Source organism: Panthera leo, chromosome A3 (genome assembly GCF_018350215.1).
Source record: "Panthera leo isolate Ple1 chromosome A3, P.leo_Ple1_pat1.1, whole genome shotgun sequence".
Taxonomy (NCBI): domain Eukaryota; kingdom Metazoa; phylum Chordata; class Mammalia; order Carnivora; family Felidae; genus Panthera; species Panthera leo.
The window spans coordinates 77,630,123-77,651,849 of record NC_056681.1 but is presented as its reverse complement, the minus strand read 5'-3'; the positions used below and the strand labels follow the sequence as shown (position 1 = coordinate 77,651,849).

At 39.7% G+C, this 21,727-nt stretch overlaps 1 long non-coding RNA gene across 2 annotated transcripts in view; it reads left to right on the top strand.

Annotated features, from left to right (window-relative positions):
* The window catches only part of LOC122216080, a 58,273-nt gene extending 36,806 nt beyond the window's left edge, over positions 1 to 21,467 (top strand). For both annotated transcript variants that reach the window (XR_006200693.1, XR_006200692.1), the window contains exons 2-3: positions 18,135 to 18,331; positions 21,375 to 21,467. This is a non-coding gene — a long non-coding RNA (uncharacterized LOC122216080). The remainder of the gene's footprint in view (positions 1 to 18,134; positions 18,332 to 21,374) is intronic.
* Positions 21,468 to 21,727: the final 260 nt, after the last annotated feature.

The window sequence follows — 21,727 nt, the reverse complement described above, 5'->3', positions numbered from 1 at the left end:
GGGACCCTTTGAAGATTTTTATTTTGCAGGTCTGCAAGACGTTTTCGTACCTTGACAGAGTTGCCTATTTCTTTACTTTATTCTTTTCACGGTAACCAGAGACTGTTCTAATTATCGATGTTTCTTGGCCCACTTATATCGCTCATATCTGCGGGCTTGTGGAGGGGAAGTTGGCCAGTGGGAATGTGTTTGGATGTGCCTAGTAAACCATTTTGAAAACATGGTATCTGGGATAGGCTTCTCCAGCGAGGACACCTTCTGACAAGGCAGGGGACTTGCTCTCTCCACAGAGCTCCACATGGATTCTCACTAAAACCCCACTGAAGGGAACCTGAATGATATTCAGAATGGGATGAGTAAAACCACCTCAAGGCTACAGGATTAATTGGGGCTGTCAAGGTCACATCGCAGAGCCGGTAACTAGAAACTGAAGCCTGGACTTATTGGGAAGGCTGAGTAAAGAACTGTTCCTCTGCAACTACTGCCACCGAGATACTCTCCAGATAGTCTATTTTTGCTTCATTACCTTATTTCCGGTTATTACTGGATATTTATATTTGATGATCACTGGTTTAATGTTTTCTCCAGACTAGAGATCATAAGTTCCATGAAGGAATCAGCCCGCTGTTTTGTTCCCCACTCTGTACCTTTATTTGATACAGCCCCTGGCACATAGCAGGTGCCTAATTCCCATTTGTTAAAAAAGTAAAATAGAATAAGTGAATTAATCTAAAAGGACAGAGCAGAGCTTTTGAATTTGGTATGAACCAGAGTTACCTTGAAGACTATTCCCACTTGATTCTTGAATGTGGCTATGAAGAGGAAAGAGGGTGAATGGAGAGGGATATGGACAAGCGTCCTTTTATTCATGCCCCTGCTTCCTGTACCTTGATACTGAGTATCCCACTATGTGCTTCCCTGGCAACATCCCATGGCTGGATCCAGAACTGGCTCCTCTCACTTTACAATGGAGCTGGCTTGAGGGAAAGAAAGTTGATAGAAGTGAAAAGTTCTAGGATCCAAACTTGTCACATGAGAATAAGCTGAGAGAAGCAAAAGACCTTCAGAAAACTGAGCATAACAGCTTTTGACACAAGGAAGCACAGGCAACATGAAAGAAAAAAATGTATTATTATTATCTGAATCTTGGAATTTTCCAGATGTTTGGAGGGCATGGTCCTTTGGAGCACAAAAGATGAAATTGCTTCTAAACGATGGCTCTAATTATAATGAAAACATGAATTGATCCATTTAGTTTAAGGAGCAAATAGGCGGAAGGAGTGTCCTTGCTTCTTTCTCTGATTGATGTCCCACCACCTTCACATCATTCTCTCTACTCCAGCAACACAACTGTCTTTCTATTCTATGGACAGATCAGCCTTGCACTTGCTTCTGTACCTTTGTGTGTTCTGTTCCTTTGCCAAGAAGTCTCTTCCTTGTGCTCTTCACAGGACTGGTTCCTACCCATCATTTAGTTCTCTACTTCAGCACCCCTTTCTCATATCTTACCACCCCGTCTAAGTACTCCCTGACATGGGTCTTGTTTTTATCATTTTCCCAGAAGTTTCCTCTGGCTCTGATTATATTACTGCTTCATTTAGTCTTTCATCTGTTCACTTTCTTTCCTCCAACAGCATAAAGTGGGTGAGGGTATAAGTGTTGTCTGTTTTGTTCATTTGGTATTGCCAGCCTCAAAATCATCACCTGGCATATAGCAGGCATTTAATACATTCTTGTTGGATGAGTGAATGAATGAATGGTTGGATGAATTGATGAGATCCAAGGAATGTAGGAACCTATGCATGTACTAGAAGTCTCAGAGGGCTACGTTAGGCAGTTTGGATTTTATTGTAGTGTAGTGTATCTGTCTAGATCCTGTGTTGCCAACAGCAGTGTCCATTCGTGCTAGTTTAGGCAGAAAAGGAATGTGTTAAAAAGGTGGTAGGTAGCTCCTAGTCAGGGTTACCCCTAGGGTGTGTGGGCCCTAGGCAAATATTTTGTTTCAAGTGATGCATGACAGTTAGTAATAAGTGATAAATATGATCTAAGAACATTTATTCAATTAGATGATAGTGCAGGGTAAATGGGACATGTCAGATGTGTGAATTTTGTTTTTTCTGTGATTTTTAACTATATGTGAGGATCTGGGGCTTTGGAAATAGGTAGCTGTCTTGTCTAATCCAGGACAACTGGCTGGCTTATCTAGGTATATTCAGGCCTTTCCGTATTTTGTCCAAACAAAGTAACATGCTTGATTGTGATGTCACTCATTTATTTTCTGTATGTGTGTGTTTGTTTCTTTCCTATTTTATTTTAATCTTAATTTTTTGTGGTCAGGACACAAAAAGTCTTCTAAAACATGGATGTCCCTGAAATCCAGGGCTGGAGACTGAGGCCTTATCCACCCAGGTCTAAAGGCGGCATTGCTTCTGGAACTTTATGAAGGCTACAGAGCCAGGGTGTGAAGCCATGCTGTGAGGATCTGCACCCAAATACACTGCAGCAGTTTTACCGCTCCCGTAAAGACTTCTTTTCCCCTTGGCACCAACAGTGCTTGATTTAAATGCCAGAAGTCTTGCCACATTCACTGTCAGAGAGCCAGGCACTGCTCTACGTGTCAGGGGATCGGTTCTGCGCGGACCTCTTTCTCATGTTTCTCAGCCCTCAAACCATGTCTCCAACAGGTGTGTTTTGATGGGTAGAATCCAAGATACTCCTGCAGCTGCAAGAGAGTCTGGGAATACAAGTTGTGTTTTGTTTTATGTTTTGTTTTGTTTTGTTTTGTTTGTTTGTTTTTGAATTCTATCTTGGAAAGGTAGGGCTTCCTACACAAATGTAGCGAGGGTTTTCAGTGAGGTAGCCACCACTGACAGAGGTCCAATGCAGCAGCTTTTTGGCATTTTAATTTTTTTAATGTTTATTTATTTGAGAGAGAGAGAGAGAGCTAGCATGAGCAGGGGAGGGACAGAGAGAGAGAGGGAGACACAGAATCCGAAGCAGGCTCCAGGCTCTGAGCTGTCAGCGCAGAGCCCGACGCGGGGCTCGAACTCCCAAACCGCAAGATCATGACCTGAGCCGAAGTTGGATGCTTAACCGACTGAGCCACTCAGGCGCCCCAGCTTTTTAGCAATTTAAATATGAAAGTGACATGACTTATGTTTTAAAATCATAAAGACACTAAGACTTCTGATTGAATTCTGTATTGGAAGGTGGCAAGAGTGACAACAGGTGACATCATTTGTGCGGGAGGTAGAAGAGGTGAAGGCCATCTGGACCAGGGTGTGGCCTCAGGGTTGGAGAGAGGTCGGCGGATTCTGGGCCATTACACCAGTGCCGACCACTGCAGATGGGATGCCCTGGAGGAGGGGAGCTGCAAACAAGTTGTTGCTCACTTCATTTCGCTGCACTGTTTTCTATATTATCAGACAGATATTATCAGATATTATATCAGATATTATACAGATATTCTATATTATCATATCTTACTGTCCCTCTTACCATAAGTGTTCCACTCCCAAGAAGATGTCTAGGAAAACCACAGAAGGCCTTAAGTTATCAAATTGGCCATCTAATATTGCCTAAGATATTAAATGCCAAAAGTGAGGGTGTAGTCCTTGACCTTTTTTTAAATTCTAGTGTGGTTTTCATAGTCCTGATCATGGATGATAGATAGCTACATTAGATGGAGTGTCTCCACGAAGCAGGTTAGCAATATATTAACCTGCTTATTAATATTAATTATTTTTTATTTTTATATATAAAAATATAAAAATTATATTTTTATTTTTTTATATTTTTTTACTTGCTAAAATTGCAGCAAGCATCCAGGTCAAAGTGCAGGGCTCTCTATTTAAGGTGGTTCTTATCTCCTTAAGAAGCTAAGACTCTCCTGGCTGGCTCAGTCGGTAGAGCATGTGACTCCTGATCTCAGGGTTGTGAGTTTGAGCCCCACGATGGGTGTAGAGATTACTTAAAAATAAAGTCTTGAAAAAGAAAAAAGTTAAGAGGCTGGAGTCCACAAACTAAAATCTGACGTGAATGTTGCAAATTTGAGCTACCAAGAAGTGCTTTTAAAAGGAATTTCCTGATGATTGTAAAACAGATATTAATTCTTTTATTACTAACCTGAAGATAAATCTGTATAATCTGATCCAGTCATAGCTAAGAGGAATATAGAGTTTTCAAGAAGATTTGGAAGATTGAAAACCCTCCATAAGGAAGAGGAATTGTGTTAGGAGGTTTGATTAGGAATGGTAGGGGAAACTGAGCGAGGGGAAAATTTGAGGTTAACATCAAAGAAAATTTCCTTCAGTAAGAGTCATTTGGTGGTAAAAGTCCAAACCTTGGAGTCTCTCCAAACAGGTTTGTTCATCACACTCTTGTAAGACAGCCGGATTTTGACCTTGCCAGTCCCTGGTCCATGCAGGGAGGAGGTCCTTTGCCTCCAAGGCTATCTTTGTTCAGTTGCCATGATTAGGTGTGACATGAATTTCAGAAGACATCTAGAGGAATTGCACAGAGCACCCGGAAATGTGAAGACACCTCTCATGCCTCTGCTGTTGTTTGACAGTAGAGGTGGAACAGAAAGTGGCCAGTGATCACCCACTGGAACAAGCCCTTTATCGTAATGACAACCTATCTTGAAAGAAACTATTTACATTATGATCATAATTTATTGATATAAGACATAACTTCATTCTAAGCAGTGGCTGGCTGACTGGTGGAATGTCTTCATTAACCATGATATGGGTGTCCCCTCTGATTTACGTTGAGTGAGGTTCATAATTTGCCATACAAAAAATAATTTGACACATTAGGAAAGGAAGGCTACATTTTAAACAGTATGTTTAAATGTTTATATTTCATGCCTTGACATTTTATATCTAATTCTAGGAACTCTGTAGTTCTTGTGTGTTTTGGCTTCTGTGGTTATATTCCACGAAAAAAACCTAAAACTTTGCAAACAAACTATGTGAATGAATCTATTCTCACTTTTTTTTTTTAACTTTTAGAAAGATGGAGATAGATTTAGGGGCATAGGTCAGGGAAATTCTGTTACTGGTTTTCATGAGATCCAGAATACTTGGAAAAATAGGGGTACTTATGCCAGTGATCACCTGTGCACTAAAATCTACATGCATTGGTGAGAAAAAGAACAGAAGACCCAGTGAAAGGGGAGACATACTGTGTCCATAGGTCACAGTGATTGAGAAAACTCAAGGTTATTCAGATGCCACTTCTCCCCAGATTGATCCATAGATCATGATCATGATTAAAATCACAGTGGGTTCATTTTTTTTAATAGAAATTGAAGTAGAGATTTTAAATTTGATATGGAAATTCATAGGTTCCAGAACATCCACAATGTCTTTGGAAAAAAAAAAAAAAAGAACCAAGTTATAGAACTAACACTATTTGATTTCAAAACATCTACAGTAATTCAAGCAGTATGATATTGGTGTAAAGCAGGAATAAGAAAACCTTTTATGTGAAAAGTCAAATAGTAAATATTTTAGGCTCTGTGGGCTATCCTGTATCTGTCACAGCTCCTCAGCTCTGCTGTTGTAGTATGGATACAGCCATACATAATACATAAAGAATCAGTGTGGCTATGTTTCAACAAACCTTTAGTTAAAGACCCTGAAATTTAAATTTATATAAAAGTTACATGTTATTAAAAACCATTTGATTTTTTCAACCATTTTAAGATATAAGAGCCATTAATAGCTTGTGGATGTATATAAATAGGTAGTGGACCAGAACTGACCTGTGGGCCATTGTTTGCTGGCCCCCAGTGAAAAGTAGACAAAAAGATCAAAGGAATGAAATGGTCAAGAAAGACCTATGTATATATGAGCAACTAATTTTTGACAAAGATACATAGGGAAAAGCACAAATGGTGATTCAATATCCATATGCAGAAAGAACCTTTATCCATACCCCACGCATATACAAATATTAACCCCAAATAAGTAATGTGAAACCTAAAACTATAAAACTTGTAGAAGAAAATATTTTGTGACCTTAGTTTAGAAAAGGATTTCTTCACAGAATAGTAAAAGTATGATACATTAAAAAATGGATAAATTGGACTTTATTAAAACAATAGCAACAAAAGACTCTTGATCTCTAGAAGACAGTATTATTAGAATTGAATATCAGTAGATAAAAATAAGCAATGTGGTATAACCATACAACGGACCAATAAAAAGGAATGAACTATTGATGCATGCTACAACATGGATGAATCTCAAAATAAGAGTGCTAAGTTAAAGAAGCCAGACAAAAAGAGTATAGACTGTGTGATTTTTTTTTTAATGTAAACTAGTCTATAGTGATAGAAATCAGATGCGTGGTTTCTGGGGGATTGGGGTGGGTGTGGGTAGGGGCAGCAGGAGAGGATTATGAAAGACCATGAGGCCACTTTTTAGAATAGTGTTTATGTTCATTATTTTGACCATGGCTATGGTTTTCCAGAATATAGATGTCAAAACTTATTGAATACTATACTTTTAAAGTGTGTAGTTAATTTTAGATCAATTCTATCTCACAATAAAATGATTATAAAAATAGAAACATACCTACAAGTAGTCTAGTTATTGTAGTGATTAGACAAAGTCATTTTAAAGATCTGATTAATGTATCTAAGAAAACAGATGACATGATGGAGATTTGCATTGGATAAGTGGAATATATTAAAAAGTACGGAATAGAAATCTAAAAACAGATTAATACAATTCTAAAATTAGTCGGGCTTCACAGAAGAGGAGACAAATCAAAGAGAGGATTAATTAACTGGAACATAGTGTATACATTGGTTATGTAGTGCATAACAAGAAAACGCAGTCACGTAAAACCTTCATTTTGTTCATCGGGCTGCAGCTCATCTGAGGTGTCTCTGCTTTGGGTTGCAGTCTCTGAGGGTGATCTGGTTCAAGATGCAGAATGAGGTTTGCCAGTGCTCTGAACTCCATATGCTCAGGTTGAGCGGAGAGCAGCTTTATGCCATGGAATTTTAAAATTTAGACTAAGCAGGTGGTTTCTTTTAACAACACAATTACCAACTTCCCAAAACTGACACAAGAAGAAATAAAAAATATGAGTAATACTAGATCCATTGTAGAAATCGAACCTGCTGTTGAGACTTAGTCTTACCCAAAGATCCACATTCACATGACTTCTGGGTGAAGTCTACGAGTTGTTTAAAGAAGAAATAAAATCAACCTTACATCAATTCTTTAGCAATCGAAAAACAAATGGAAATGGAACATTTTTCTGTGCATTCTGAGGCTGACATAAATTTGGTGCCAAAATTGCAGACCAGTTTCTTTATTGGACTTTGACACAAAACTCCTAAAAAAAACTATTAGCAAGTTGAATTGAATAATATATAAAAAGGAAAATACATCACAACTAACGTGGGTTTATCTCAAGAAAGCAATGTTGGTTTAACAATTGAAAAATCAATCAATGTAAGTCACCGCATTAAGAGAACAAATGAGAAAAATCATATGATCACTTTAATAGATGCAGAGAGAGCATTAGAAAAAAATCCAACAGCCTTTCATGATAATAAAAGAACATTTCCTTACTCTAGTAAAGAGTCGCTACAAAACATCTACATAAATCTTCATATGCAATGGTGAAATATTACAAGATTTCCACCAACATTGGGAATGAAACAAAGAGGTCTGCTCTCACTAATTCTATTCAGCATTGTGCTAGAGGACCTAGTCAGTGCAACAAGGCAAGAAAGAAATAAAAGTCATAATAATTAGAAAGTAAGAAGTAAAACTGCCATTATTCACAGGTAGCATGGTTTTGCGTGTAAAAAATCTAAAAGAACTAAAGACAACTTATTAGAATTAATAAGTGAATATAGAAAAAATCAATTGAGTTTTACGTGCAATATAATTAACCTTCACAGCTCATAAAGTTCTGAATGATAAATGTATGTGTGGTTACTGTACAGAAGTGTTGGATTCAGATGCCAGTGATCTCTGAGGTTAAAGTTTTCTTGCATGTATTTGTGAGGGACCTTAAATTATCAAATTGCAAGCAGATGGCAACAAACCATTAGAAATTAAAATGTAAGAGTGATGCCACTTAACATAGCATCATCAAATGATCAATTACTTAGCAGTAAATCTGATTAAATATTTGCAAGACCTCTATGAGGAATGCTCTAAAATATTACCGAGTAGCCAAGAAAATCATGAATTTGGAAGATTTATATGATCAGATATCAAAGTTAGTGTGCTTACCATTATACTTCTTATAAAACAAAGGGGAATGAGGAAAGTAACTGTCTTTTCAATAAGTGGTACTGAATCACTTGGATATCCATCCATCCAGGGGGGGAAAAAAAGAATCTTGGTTCCTATAACACACCATATACAAAAATCAATTCCAGGTGGCTTGTGGACTTAAATGTGAAAGGTAAAGTGAACATAGGGGAATTTCTTCATGACCTTGTGGTGGGTAGGCAAAAATTAATTAAAAGTATTTGGGGCTGAGCTTTACACAACCAGAAACAAACTCAAAAGTGTGAAACCAGCTATAAAGTGCGATACCTGATCATCTCACTTCAGGCCCCTGCATCTTGATTTTAAATAGTCTGTGGGAGTCCACTTTTATAGTGGCCTCTGTAATAGTAGAGACTCCACAATGTCTCTCTAACAATATCTAAGATATTGGGGGGACTTTATAAAGACACTAAAAGGAAAAACTGAGAATGAGTGTGGAGACCCTGAACTGTATTTGCTTTACTATGTAGTAAATGTAAGAATAAATGCATACAACAAACTATAAACAATATACAAGGGTTATGATATTTGTTTCCAAGCCAATCTCCAAGGATTTAATGAAAACTGCAGCCAGCTGAAGCTGTGGACTTTTCTTTGTTACTCTGGTTCAGATTTCTCCTCTTTTATCGCTTAGATCCTGCTAATGTTTTGGATGCCACGCGAGGCTGAAGGGATTGGTAATGCTTACCGATACAACCACTCTGCCGAAGTGATAGAAAGTGATAGGAACATGGGCTGTGGAGTCAGCTTCCTCTGGAATCCCACTATGGGCTTACTAACTACCTAAGCTTGGGCAATAACATTCTATCTCTCTGAGCCTGTTTCCCCGGTTGAGGAAAAAGGTGAGCTGTTCATAAGGCTGTTAGGAAGACTGAATGCAGAGATGGTGATTTTTCACTTATTGTTAACAAGACACTTGCCTGCCTTTTGTAAGGAATCCTTAGTCTTTGAAACAGCAAGGGCTCAACATTTAGATTTCAAATAAAAGTCCTTATCCATAGATTTTTAAAGAGACATTTGATCTTGTTAAGTATGTTCTACAAATACCATGCTATCAGTTTCTTGAAGGTACTTTCTTTCCCTTTCCCTTGGTATGCATAGGTTTTGGTTTCTTCCCCCCCGCCCCGACCCCCCCCCCACCCCCGGAATATATCTGCTCCATGGTACAAAGAAGAGGGTTTATATGTGATCCAGGGGTTTGTTTTGTTTTGGTTGTTGTTGTTGTGTTGTTTCGTTTCATTTTGTTTTTATTGAGAAGGCCAAGTCCTACGTTGGATCTAAAGTAAAAGTGGGCTCTCCATTGTGCAGAGTGATGAGTCCCATGATACTTTGACACGACTCCCTCACTGCTACAGGAGTCCACGTTTTACTGTTTAAAAACATATGGCACAAATTATGCCATAAGCCAAAGTTCCTCATAAGCAGAACCTTGCCTTTCTTTATGGGACTCTGTTGCAGGTCCTCCTTGTTTTACCTGTGGACACGAGTGTATATTGCAGCTGTTGAAATCTTTCCTTCTTAGCTATTCCATGGATACCAACTCATGCCTTTTCATTGGATGTCGTGCTATTGAAGAATAGGGTATTTTTTATTTACAAATGTGAAACCCTGCAGCCAGGCATATCTCTTTTACAATGCAGTGAACCTTCCAAACCCTTGTCTTAGTCTCTTGGAACCAAACAAATTACATGCCATCGTGTGCTGTATATCACAGCTGGAATGTTTAGAACGTCTGGCTGAGTGGAGTTTGGGAATGGGCTTCTCCGGTGAGCTGGAGCAGATTGTGTCTTTGACTGACAAGCTGCCATTTTCTTGAGATTTGACAATTTGGGGTCCTTCACCTACCCATGCAAAAAAACCTTAACCTCAGAGAGCTTTGGCATTTGACCCCAATATTTTTATACAGTAACCATACATACATTTATCACTCGGAGCTTTATGAACAGTGAAGGTTTATTACACTGCACTCAAACCTCATTTAACCTTTTCTCTTGAAGCAATACTTTAAAACAGAGTTGAAAGAGTTTGTACAACCAAGACTGGTTGTTGACCTTTTTGTGTGCTTCTGTTCCTGAGAACTCTTTGGTGCGGATGTTTGTGGTCAGTAGAAGTTTTCTGTAACCTTGAGGAGCCTTACCCTTCTGTCTGAATATGTTCTTGAGAGGCCTCTTGGTCCTTGGAGGCTTTGGGGTTGACAGAGATTCTAACATTTTTTTAAAAAAATTTATTTTTGACAGAGAGAGAGAGACAGAGCATGAGCCAGGGAGGGGCAGAGATAGAGGGAGACACAGAATCTGAAGCAGGCTCCAGGCTCCGAGCTGTCAGCACAGAGCCCGATGCAGGGCTTGAACCCATGAACCGTGAGATTGTGACCTGAGCCGAAGTTGCACGCTCAACTGACTGAGCCACCCAGGTGCCCCAATGAGAGATTTTATAATAGGAAACTCAGAATTGGTCATTGGTAGAAGTGACCAGATCTGTCCCTCATGTATACCCCTGTCATTTCTGTCTCTGAGCATTTTGCTTATGTTTTTCTCCTTTTCCAGTCCACATGTCAGCCATAACATAAGGACCACTTCTTGCCTTGTAACTATGATTTCTTCCCTTTCTGTTCTGGCCCTCATGAAACTCCATTCCCTAAAAATCTGTTCCTACCTGAACCATAAAATTTAACATTTTATTACCATATACTATCTTGGAATATTTTTTAAAATTTTGATTTGTATAATGTTGCTTTCTCAACTTGCTTGAAAGTGTTCTAAGGACTAGAATTGTATGCTGTACTTCTGAAACTCCATACAAACCTACCACTATGCCTAGCACATTAGTAGGAATATGCCATAGATTACATGGACACATTTGGCCTAGTGTTTTATGAAAGATAAGTGTTTACATCTGAGGAAAATTTGTCCTTAATAAGCAGGCAATAATTAAGAATGGGCCAGAATTTCCTGCTGTGGGTGTTCAGAAGGTTTACATGGTATTTATTGCTTGGGAATGGGCCTATTTGGTATCTGAAAAGGGCTACCGTGTTACTTCTTGGGTCTAGACAGAAAACTTTGAGCCCTCTGTTCTATTTCCTCTGTGTTCCAATATTAGTAAATGCACAGGGTCTGCCTGCAGCTTTGAGTTGCACAAGGAGAGGTTTTAAGCTCAGTGCGAAAGAGGACCATGTCTGCATAGAAAGAGTGGATGGAAGCACGTGTGCTGCTTCATTCATTTGCCATTGCTGCTGTGTATATCTCAAAAGCCGGTCTGAGAGCTGATGCTCAGGTTGCTGTCGGTGTTACTTCTGGATCTGCCTCTTGGGTCTACCAAGAATAATAGCCTTTCCCTTTCACTAGGGAAATGGAAGACACAGATTCTAATTTCAAGTAGGTCTGTAGACACTCAGCAATGACAGATTTGATCACTTTGATTTCTCTTTTTAAGTTTACTCAACCAAATCACTGTTTTCCTTTCTGTCCTTGCTTCCAATATGAACCTTCAAAGCATTTCCACCATTTATAACTCTGCATGGGACTTACCATAACCATGCACATTGTTCTTCTAGTGGTTTTGGGGAAAGGTCAGGCAGATGACACCAAGCAGAGCTGCCAAGTGCTTTAACCAGCTGATAGATCTGGGCTATAATACCAGGAAGCATATCTCTGAGCCCCAACAACTTTTTATTTATGTGACATTTACTTGGTGCCTAACACTTATCAGATACTATTCAAAGTGCTTTATAGATATCAACATAGTTAATTCTCATAACAGCTCCATGAGGGAAGTACTATAATAACCCCCATTCAAAAGATGAGGAAACCGAAGCGCAGAGAAGTTACAACTGTTTTGCCTAAGGTCACATAGTCAGTAAATGGCAGAGCTGGGATGTGAGTCAAAGCAAACCTAATTCCAGAGACCATGCCTTCAGCCACTTTGCCTCCTCATTCCTTGTGTTCTGTGTATTTTATTTCTTTTTGTTTAACAGATATTTATGAAATGCCTTATGCCCAAACATTATGTAAAACAACTGTGGGAATAGAGAGAAGAGGGGACCCAGCTGTTTACCATGAAGGACACGAGCACTCAATGTGGGGGGGAGTGGTGAAGAATATGTCAAGCTCTGCACAGCATATTGAGGTGTTTTTTCTGCCTCGAGGACATCTGATTCTTCATTGATGAAAGGAGAACAGCTCCTCTGTTGGGAGGGTTGATGTCTCATTTTACAAGGAGAGCCAAGTTGTTGAAGGACTTGTCCATTAGGAGACCTTTCATATGGGTTGTGTGGGAGTGAAAAATAGAACTGCTAGTCATTCACTTAATAAACATTTATTGAACACTAGTAAGGGCAAGGCATGATATTAAGAAATACTAGAACATACTAGTGGTTTCTTTTAAGTGTAAAAACTATAAAAGTTCAGTTTGGACTACATGGGGAAAAGTGTAAAAATTAATGCAAATTTGCAAATTTCATGTTTGATTAATGCAGTGCTAGCCCTAATCTTACAAGGAAGGGCAACAAGAGAAACAGAAAGGAGGAAGAAAACAAAGGACCGGACATATGCCAGTAGAACATTTCAGTTACCAGGGCCCATGGCTCCTTACTCTCTCTGTCCAAGGATTCTCAACGTGGGTACCCCTGCTTGGCATTTTTAAAAATCCATAGGCAGCATGAACTTGGCCAATATTCCAGCCCCGTAGGAATACTAAATGTACCCCATTTCATTTATAGGAAAGAAGCAAATTAAGACAGAGCACTTTTGTGTAAACCATAAACTGCATTTAACAAGGCAGGAGGCTTGGGAATCCATGCTCAGGCTGCTTGTTTTTCCTGGCACCTTGTTAAACATGGTTGAAAGTTTACATGCTGGGGAGCAGCCCACTTTCTCTTTGTTCCTGGGAATGGCTCTGACTGATCTGGGAGACCCCAGTGGATGGGGTGCAATCTTAGATGCCGGTGCTGGAATAGAACAGTGGGGCCTAAACTGCCACCTTCAAGCAGTGCCCACCTCGGTTGGGCCCGTGGCCCTGTGCTTGAGTCCCCCCGTTTGCATACCCTCCAAAGAGCAGGACTGCCTCAGCACTGATTGCAACGCCTAATAACACTTATTACCAAGGCACTCTTTCTATGTCTAAATTAAATCCTTCATCCTGCATTTAGTGCATCTCCTTTTGTTCTGCCCTGAATAAAGATTGAGAACAGCTGGTCAGCAGTCCCTGCAGAGTAACTCTTCAGACACTTGAAAGCTATTATTAAGTTCCCTCAGAGTCTCCTCTTCTCTAGACAGATACTGGAGCTTTCTCCCACTTAGTTTCTCCACTCACCTTTTTCTTTCTGCCTTTAGGTCCTTCTCCAGCTGCTTGCTTGAAGCCACCTGGAATTCTAACTGAACATTTTCCTAATGGTGTTGTTACTAGGAAATGATGGCAGGGGATTTTGTTTCTCTTTCAGTCATCATTTTCTGGTGGGCTTGGTCTTTAATTATACGAGAATCTCATTTGTTGGCTTCAATTAACTGAAGCATCCCCCCAATATTTAAGTATTTTGTGTCTACAGAGGACTTGTTAGTAAAGTTGAGTGTGTGTGTGTGTATATATGCAAATATGTATTTTTTTTCTCTGTTTTTCATTCACTTTTTCCTAAATATTATTATCTTGATAAAATGTGTGCTTCCATTTAAAGTGTGGTTTCAAGCCACATTTCCTCCTAAATTAGGCATAGAATATTTGTGTGTGTGTATGTGTTGTGTGTGTGTGGTGTGGTGTGTGCACACGCATGTGCACATGTGAGTGTAGCATGCAAGTGTACATGTGTACGTGTAAACTATTTCTGATTTATTTGCAGTAGCTACCCAGAATTCAATGGTGGGAAGGATGCTGAAGCTCTGTGTAGTTAAGCAGGGAAGAATAATGTTGAAATGCATGTTTACAGCTATGACGGCATTATTGCCAGGTTGTAGGTGCCAAATAAGTGGCTGAAAATAACAAAATAAGTAATTATATTTTTCCCTTCCCTCTCCATATATATATACATATATATACATACATATATATACATACATATATATACATACACACACACACACACACACACATATATATATATATATATATATATATATATATATATATATTTTTGTTTGTTTGTTTGTTTGTTTTAGAAAACAGCCCTTTTATTGATCTACCCATGGGGAGCATCATCAGTTAACTTCTCGCTTAGTCTGACTCACTATATCCCATACATTTTGGTGTCTCCCTCACCTTCATCCCCTATATTCTGATGGCTTACCAGTAGTCTCGGGAAGCATCTCCAATCTCACTTTCCTATCACATCTTGGGAATTTATTGACCCACTCTTGGATTACTCCAACAGCCCTATAACTAGCCTGCTTTCCTCTTTTCACACTCTTGGCCATGGAACTAACACTCAAGGTGGATATGTTATTCATGGCAACCCCTTGCTCAAGAAGAGTTAGTGGCTCAGTATCACTTAATGTAACCCATCTAAATGCTTCTTTTGTACTGGCTTCCAGGTTGTTCCCAAGTAGATATCATCCAACATATTTATCTTAGTTTCCCACCACTTTCCGGGAACGCTTTTGTTTCAGATTTTTTAAAGTACACTTTGCATATTCAAAGAATTTTTACCACCTCACCTGGAATCTCTTCCTCTCTTTCCAGCCATTTCAATCTTCCCATTGTATGAGACCCATCATCCATGAAGCTTTTCTAAATGTAGATTTCCAGTCCTTACTGATGTTTTCTTTCTCTAACCTCCTACCACGATTGTATTGTGTCAGTTAGCCCAATTATGGATGGTTTGTGTGCCTCGCTAATTGTTCTGTGTGAACCAACTGGTCTTGTGTCTTCAGTTAGACTTTTATTTTCTTCAGAGGAGAGAACATACCTTCCCTTTTATGTGTTTGTTTTACCTATTTTTCTTTGTTTCAATCTATCCCATAGCAGCGCTATGCTCTTAAATAGTACTCTAAAAGTACCTATTACATGACCCTCCATGTAAACAGTCTGACTGCTTTTCACAATGAGTAGATAGATTTAAAAAAATAATAATTTGATCAGTCTTTATGGCTTGGATAGATAGATTAATATTTCAGAAAGTATAGTTACTAGTGACATTAGTAAAGAAAAATGTATTTGGGGATCACACATAGTTAATAGATGATTCTCTTTGGGGGAAGAATAAAAGTGATTTCATTTTGACAGAGCTCAAAGTATTATTAATTACACAGATGCTAATATGGTATTGAGGGATAGCTTAGAAAGGCATTGAAATGCAATTTCTCACCTGCTTGCATCGACAGTGATGAGATGTTCACTACAAAATTTCTCTACTCTGGCACAGTAAACAGGTTAAAAATTGCAGGAAAAATCCAAAAGCAGAAAAAAAAATTCTTAATCAGTCATTATTAAATGATATTCAGTAGCATAGTCAAGAAAAACCAAAAAGGAACCTGTCAGATCTGGTGTATGTCTGATGTTTTGTTGGGGGTATGCTTCAGCCAAAGAAGATTTTAGAAACCCAGAAAAGACCCCAGAGAACCTCAGCATGGCTGTCGTTCTGTCCCCCGTATGGTTGTGGAGCTGCCTGAAAGTCACCTGAGAGGCGAAAAGGAACCATGCCATAGACTGGCATTTCTGATCCACAGCATAGTGGCTTAATTGATTTATACTTTATTCTTTTCAAAAGACAGCTGAATGTCACAGGCCCTTCTTTTGTGTAGTACTGGAAAACTGGTTGTCAAACAATCTCTGCTCATTTAATAATTTATCCCCTTTTGTAAAAGAAAGGCAGCTGACATGCAGTAAATCTACTCCATATTTAAATTACCACATTGAACAATAATAAGGAGAATGAAAAATCTAGTCCATTATTTAAAATTAAACATATATGAAACTGTTTTTTTTTTTCCAAATGATCACCAAAGGCTATAGTTTAAAGGCAGCACTGAAGCCCTGAGTGGAATAAAAATGCCTAACAGTAGTTTGCAAATGGCAGCGGAATTATTTATTCTATTTTTTCTATACATAAGGAATTGAGCTAAATGAACAATGTTTAAGCATGTCAGAATTTCATCAATTTTGCATGAGCATTCTCAAATATCCTGGTGGGGGTAATTGCTTGCAAATACATTTAAACTAATGATATGTTATATCCTTACTTGATATAAAACTATTAAAAGATACGTTATTGCATTTGACAATGCCATGCAGCTGGGTCAGATCTTAATGACAGATTTCTGCATTTGTGAATTAAGATATACTCTGCTGGAAGCAAATATTTTGTAAAAATAAAAGCTATACACTATGTAAGTTTGATCATTTGTCTAAATTTTCCATTTCTGTTTTTCGGGAGCTACAAGAGTTAAGAGAGGAGAAGGTTTGTCCGTTTCCTAAAATGGGGAAAGGAATTCCAAACTATAATTGAACCTTCCTCAAACCCCATTCCCCTCAGCAGGAGTGAACAGAACTCATAAAATCCACCATGTGGTTTTAAAGGTCCACTTGCAGTGTGGTTTTGCACCCCTTGCAGGCTGAAATGACTGACAGGCCCCAAACCAATTAGAGAAAGTGGCCCTTCCCTCCCATGAAAAAGACTTGCTTACTTTTAAAGGGGATTAAACTAGGCTGAGAGGGAACACTGGATGGGAAAAATAATTTCACAGAAAAAAATTATATAAAAGTCTACTTGCAAAATGGTGTTATTAAGAGGAGAGTGTAACAATTTGCTGCAAGGATTCTTTGGTCCTTCACTTTCAAGAGATACTGGCTTTTCTATTTTTTAGTCTATTCTTGGTTTTGCCCGAGGTGAGTATACAGAGGGTCCAGCTTGTACCAGCTTGGGTTTTATTTGCCTGGATCTCACCCTAGGCTCTGTGATCAAAACCCTAGTGTGCTTTCCCTTCTTGACAGTGGGCTAAAATGCATATTAATTTGTCTCCAGTGCCGGGATTTGTGACTCCAAGATAGATTGTGAGGCAGGCGTTAATGCTCATACGTGATTACGGAACTTGGGGAGCTAGCTTGGCATCCCACTGGAAGTCAGATGATGTTATGATTACAAGGGAAGTATTGATATACTTCCCTAATTGTTTCTTAGGACTTTGGGTTCTATTTATGATGTCATTACAAAGCTATGCATTATCTGCATAATCGCCAAGGAAAAGACTCTCATGAAGGAAAATGCGTCCCACTGAGATAATGCCGCGAGCTACTGCTATACATCCAGCGGCATATGTATGGTGTTGAAATAATAAGACAGCATGGAATAATGATGAATTCTTGTTCCCATCATGACAGAAAGCTTTCCTGAAATTATCACTATTACTGGCTTAATTGATCCATGCTCAGTGAAAGGATTTCAGCAAATGGATGGCTTTGGGACTCAGTCCCTACTCCACAGTACAATTTCTGACAGTATCAGCCTCAGAAGGGCCAGTTACTCTTTGCAGAAGCTATGATTATTCTGCATGGAATGCACACCGCCTCTCTGGAAGGTGTGTGTGTGTGTGTGTGTGCGCGTATCTTTACACAAACATGTACGCACACAGTTCCATTGATAGCTTGGGGCTGAAAAATAAAGGTAAGATAAACTTGCCCCTGCAATAAGAGGACAATAATTTTTTCTCAGTGAACAGACTTCACGGAGTGAAAAAATTACACATTATTGTTGCAGGGTGTTATATATGTGAAGCTCTTGCCTTGACTCGGCAGCCTAGCAGGACTAGATCTTTTATATGGCAAAGAACAGTACAATATACCTTTACTACAAGGTTTTCAGTTACACGGTAATTCTGATACATATTCTCTCCCTCTCCTTAAAAGGCACGTATGCTGATTTTCAACATCATTGAAGATTATTACAACTTCCCTTCATAATATACTGTAAATTTTATTATAAAGCACCAATTCCTTGGCTCCTAAGAACAATCTTAGGGAAAGAGTGCACTATACTTCTTACTCTCTCAGTAATGTGAGAGGAGACCTAATGAAGCTCTTTATGCAAATTTTCCAGTTACCAGGTAAAATCTTCACATAGAAAATCTGTCACATGTTGTAAAATTTCTTTATGTTATCAAATGCTAATGATGACTCAGAACACAGCCCACAGAGGATCTTTGAAATCCTTCATAAAAACTGTATTCCACCCCAATATCAGAGGCCTTGGAAATTCCACCACTCTGAAGACGCGGGTTTGTAATTAGCATGGTGCAGGCTTCTCTGCCCTCTGAAACCATAATGTTAATTACAAAAATTACACTGTGTTTAAAAGTGCAATTAAGAGACTCCACCGCACAAAGGGAATCTTGGAACCTCTTTTCACACTTTGAAGCCAGGTCATAATGTAGCCCATAAAAAGGAGGCCAAGGCTCATTCCCTTTTAAAGGCTTCAGAAGATCAGAGAGACGATCTCGGCGAGAATGAGCTCTACTGAGCTCTGCAGCGCTCGTAATGAACAATGTTCTACCTGGAGCAGGGGAGGAGGCAAAAAGAAAATTAGCTGCAAAATGATGGCTGTTCTACACCCAGCTTGGCTATTGCCAACATCAACGCCCAGCTTGGGTCTACTTTGGGCCAATTCTAGAGTCATTTGCTTGGCCCTGGTGTCTGCGTGGCTCCCAAAGTGGGACATGTGTATCTGTAAGTAAAACTGTAAGATGGAGTTTTGTGGATTCAGGCCTATTTTTGTCCTTCACAGAATGGAACAGTGGAATAAAAAATAATACAGGGAAATAAATCTCCCCTCCCCCAACTGCTTGGAGGAAATAAGGTAGAGAGACTGTAGAATTAAGCTGAGCACTTGCTTTGGTGATTTAGTGGTAGGACTCCATCTACATCGTTGGTGGTGAAGTGTGTTAAGACAAAGCAGGCAGTGTAGACTAGTGGGAAAACACTGCAGTAGGAAACAGCAGCCTTGAAGTTGAGCCTCAGCTCTGCAACTGGGTGACAGTTTAACCTGATAACAGTTTAGTGACCACTCAACTTCTCAAAGTCTTAGTTTCCCCACTAAGGAGAGGGAGAATAATGCAGAACCTGAGCAAGATCAAGATAGAATTATCTGGAGTAAATTATTGGAAACAAAAATATTCAGGAGTCTGTAAAGGGGTAAGCGAATACAAATTATCATTGCTTTGTATATGCCTTAGATAAACATTATGGGAATTTTGGTTAACTCCTGAGGAAGTTCTCTCTCTCACCCTCTGTCTCAGGGTAAATTATTCCCCCCCTCCCCACCCCGTCCATTCATATGTTGCAGTCCCAACCCCCAGAACCTCAGAATGTGACCTTACTTGGAAAGAGGCAACTTCAGATGTAATTAGTTAAGGTGGGGGGGGGTGTTTCTAATCCAGTATGACTGGTGTCTTTACAAAAAGGGGAAGTTTGGGCACAGAGACAGATAGACATAGAGGGAAGAGCATGTGGAAAGACAGGGAGAAGACTGCCATCTCTAAGCCAAGGACAGGGGCCTGGAGCAGACCCCGCCCTCAGAACCGTCTGGAAGAACCAGACCTGCAGACACCTTGATACCCAATTTGTAGCCTCTAAAACTGTGTAGGACAGTAAATTTCTGTTGGCTAAGCCAACCAGTTTGTGGTACTTTAGTGTGGCAGTCTTAGCAAACTAAGAATACCCTGGAGGTGAACGTGTCTTCCTTAGGGTCATTTTTCTCTGAAAACTTTGAAATATCTTACTTGCTTTTCAGACAAATAAATATGAGATCACATAGCCCTTTATGCCATGTCTCCTTCACCTGGCCTTTAAGTCGCTCTTCTCCAAACCTGAGCTTTCGCTTACACTTTGGGACTCCAGAAACCTACCCTGATTTCTTTGTCTGTCTCCTTTTACTTTTCTTAGGGAACACCCTACTCTTCTGAGTCATTGCTGTGTGAGGAGCTCTCCTGGGACATGAATGAAGGGGCAGCATTCAGCTCGGAGTCTATGAGGCAGCAAAAAAAGCTGCCCCAGATTTATTGACATCCCCAAATTTTCATTTTAGCCCAAAGAGCAATAAAAGATAGAGAATGAAGAAATTAACGGCAGTGGGAGGGCCTTTTGTTTGTTTGTTTAAAGAGTTGTGGAATGGGACCAGAATGTTAGAGGTTAGAGAAGAGGTTCTTCTTTGACCAGAAGTCTGGGGAGAAGGTTCCAGAAAGAGGGCAGTTCAGTGTTGGTATTATGAAGAGCATGAGGCAGAAATACATTCTTATGTCCTATTCAGGCCCACCACGTAGTTTCAGGTCTGGAACTATTCTGGTATCTCAGATAACACTAATAGTTACTCTGGAAAGAGGTATATTTATGGCAAATAAAATGATTGTTAAAACTCAGGAAGGCATTTTTATCATGCCTTTTTTATGCTTATCCCCTTTCTCTCTCTCCCTCTTTTCTTTCTCTCTCTCTCTGTCTCTCAAAGACATAAACACACACACACACACACACACACACACACACACACACACACACACAGAGGCATACATGCTAAATCCCAAATGGAGGATTTTGCATTTTTTTTGTAGATTTGCAAAATCTGCAAAAAATGCATTTTTCAAATGTCTACAACATCCAGGTAAATTGCTACCTAAATAATTACCATCAGGGGAATTTTTTATTCTCTGTCCTCTGAAGACCTAGGACGTGTTAACCACACTAGTTTGTGCTCATGAGCCCCTCTGTGGTCTCTGAGCTGGTGCACTTTGCTTAATCTTTCCTTCCATTTACAAATAAGTTTCTTGTGAAGTCTAATGTAAAAACTCCCGACACTGCCCAGTAAATCACCAGCCTGACCTTTTGTAGAAACACTGAAGGTTGGTGGTGAAACCGATTTAAAGAGGAGAGGGAAATTCCTTGTCCCCCCGCCCCCCCCACCGCTCACCCCATCGTGGCCCCCAATGTCCTGTGCACGGTGCTGCCCGTTGGCCTGGCCGTTTGGCCTATGTGCCTGGAAAAATTCACTTCCTCCTCCTTCATCTTCTACCTGCCCGACTCGTTACAGAACCAGACAGTTTACATATGTGATCCTTCCTATTTAGAAAATTAATGGTGTTTTCTGGCTCCAAATCACAGCTTGTGGTGCTCTGCAGGCGATGAAAAACTTGGCCAGCTTCAGCAGCAAGGCAGCCATTAGAAAATTAACCCTTGGTGACCAAGGAGCAAAGGTAGGCAAGTGGGGTCCTGGCGACGTGGCAGGCTGTAGCTTTCAGGTGTCGATACATATGTTAGCCGTGTAGGAACAGCACACACGGGGCCCCCTGAGAGCTTCTAGCTAGCATGTTTGTGGTTGGCCACTGTGGAGAGGGCACGGACATAGCACTTGGCAGCCACTGCAACCAATATGCCACGCTTTTTATTAGAGCTCAGGAGAAAGCCCAGAGCCCAGCTTTGGAATCCCAGCCATCGCAGTCTTGGCTCTACCTGAT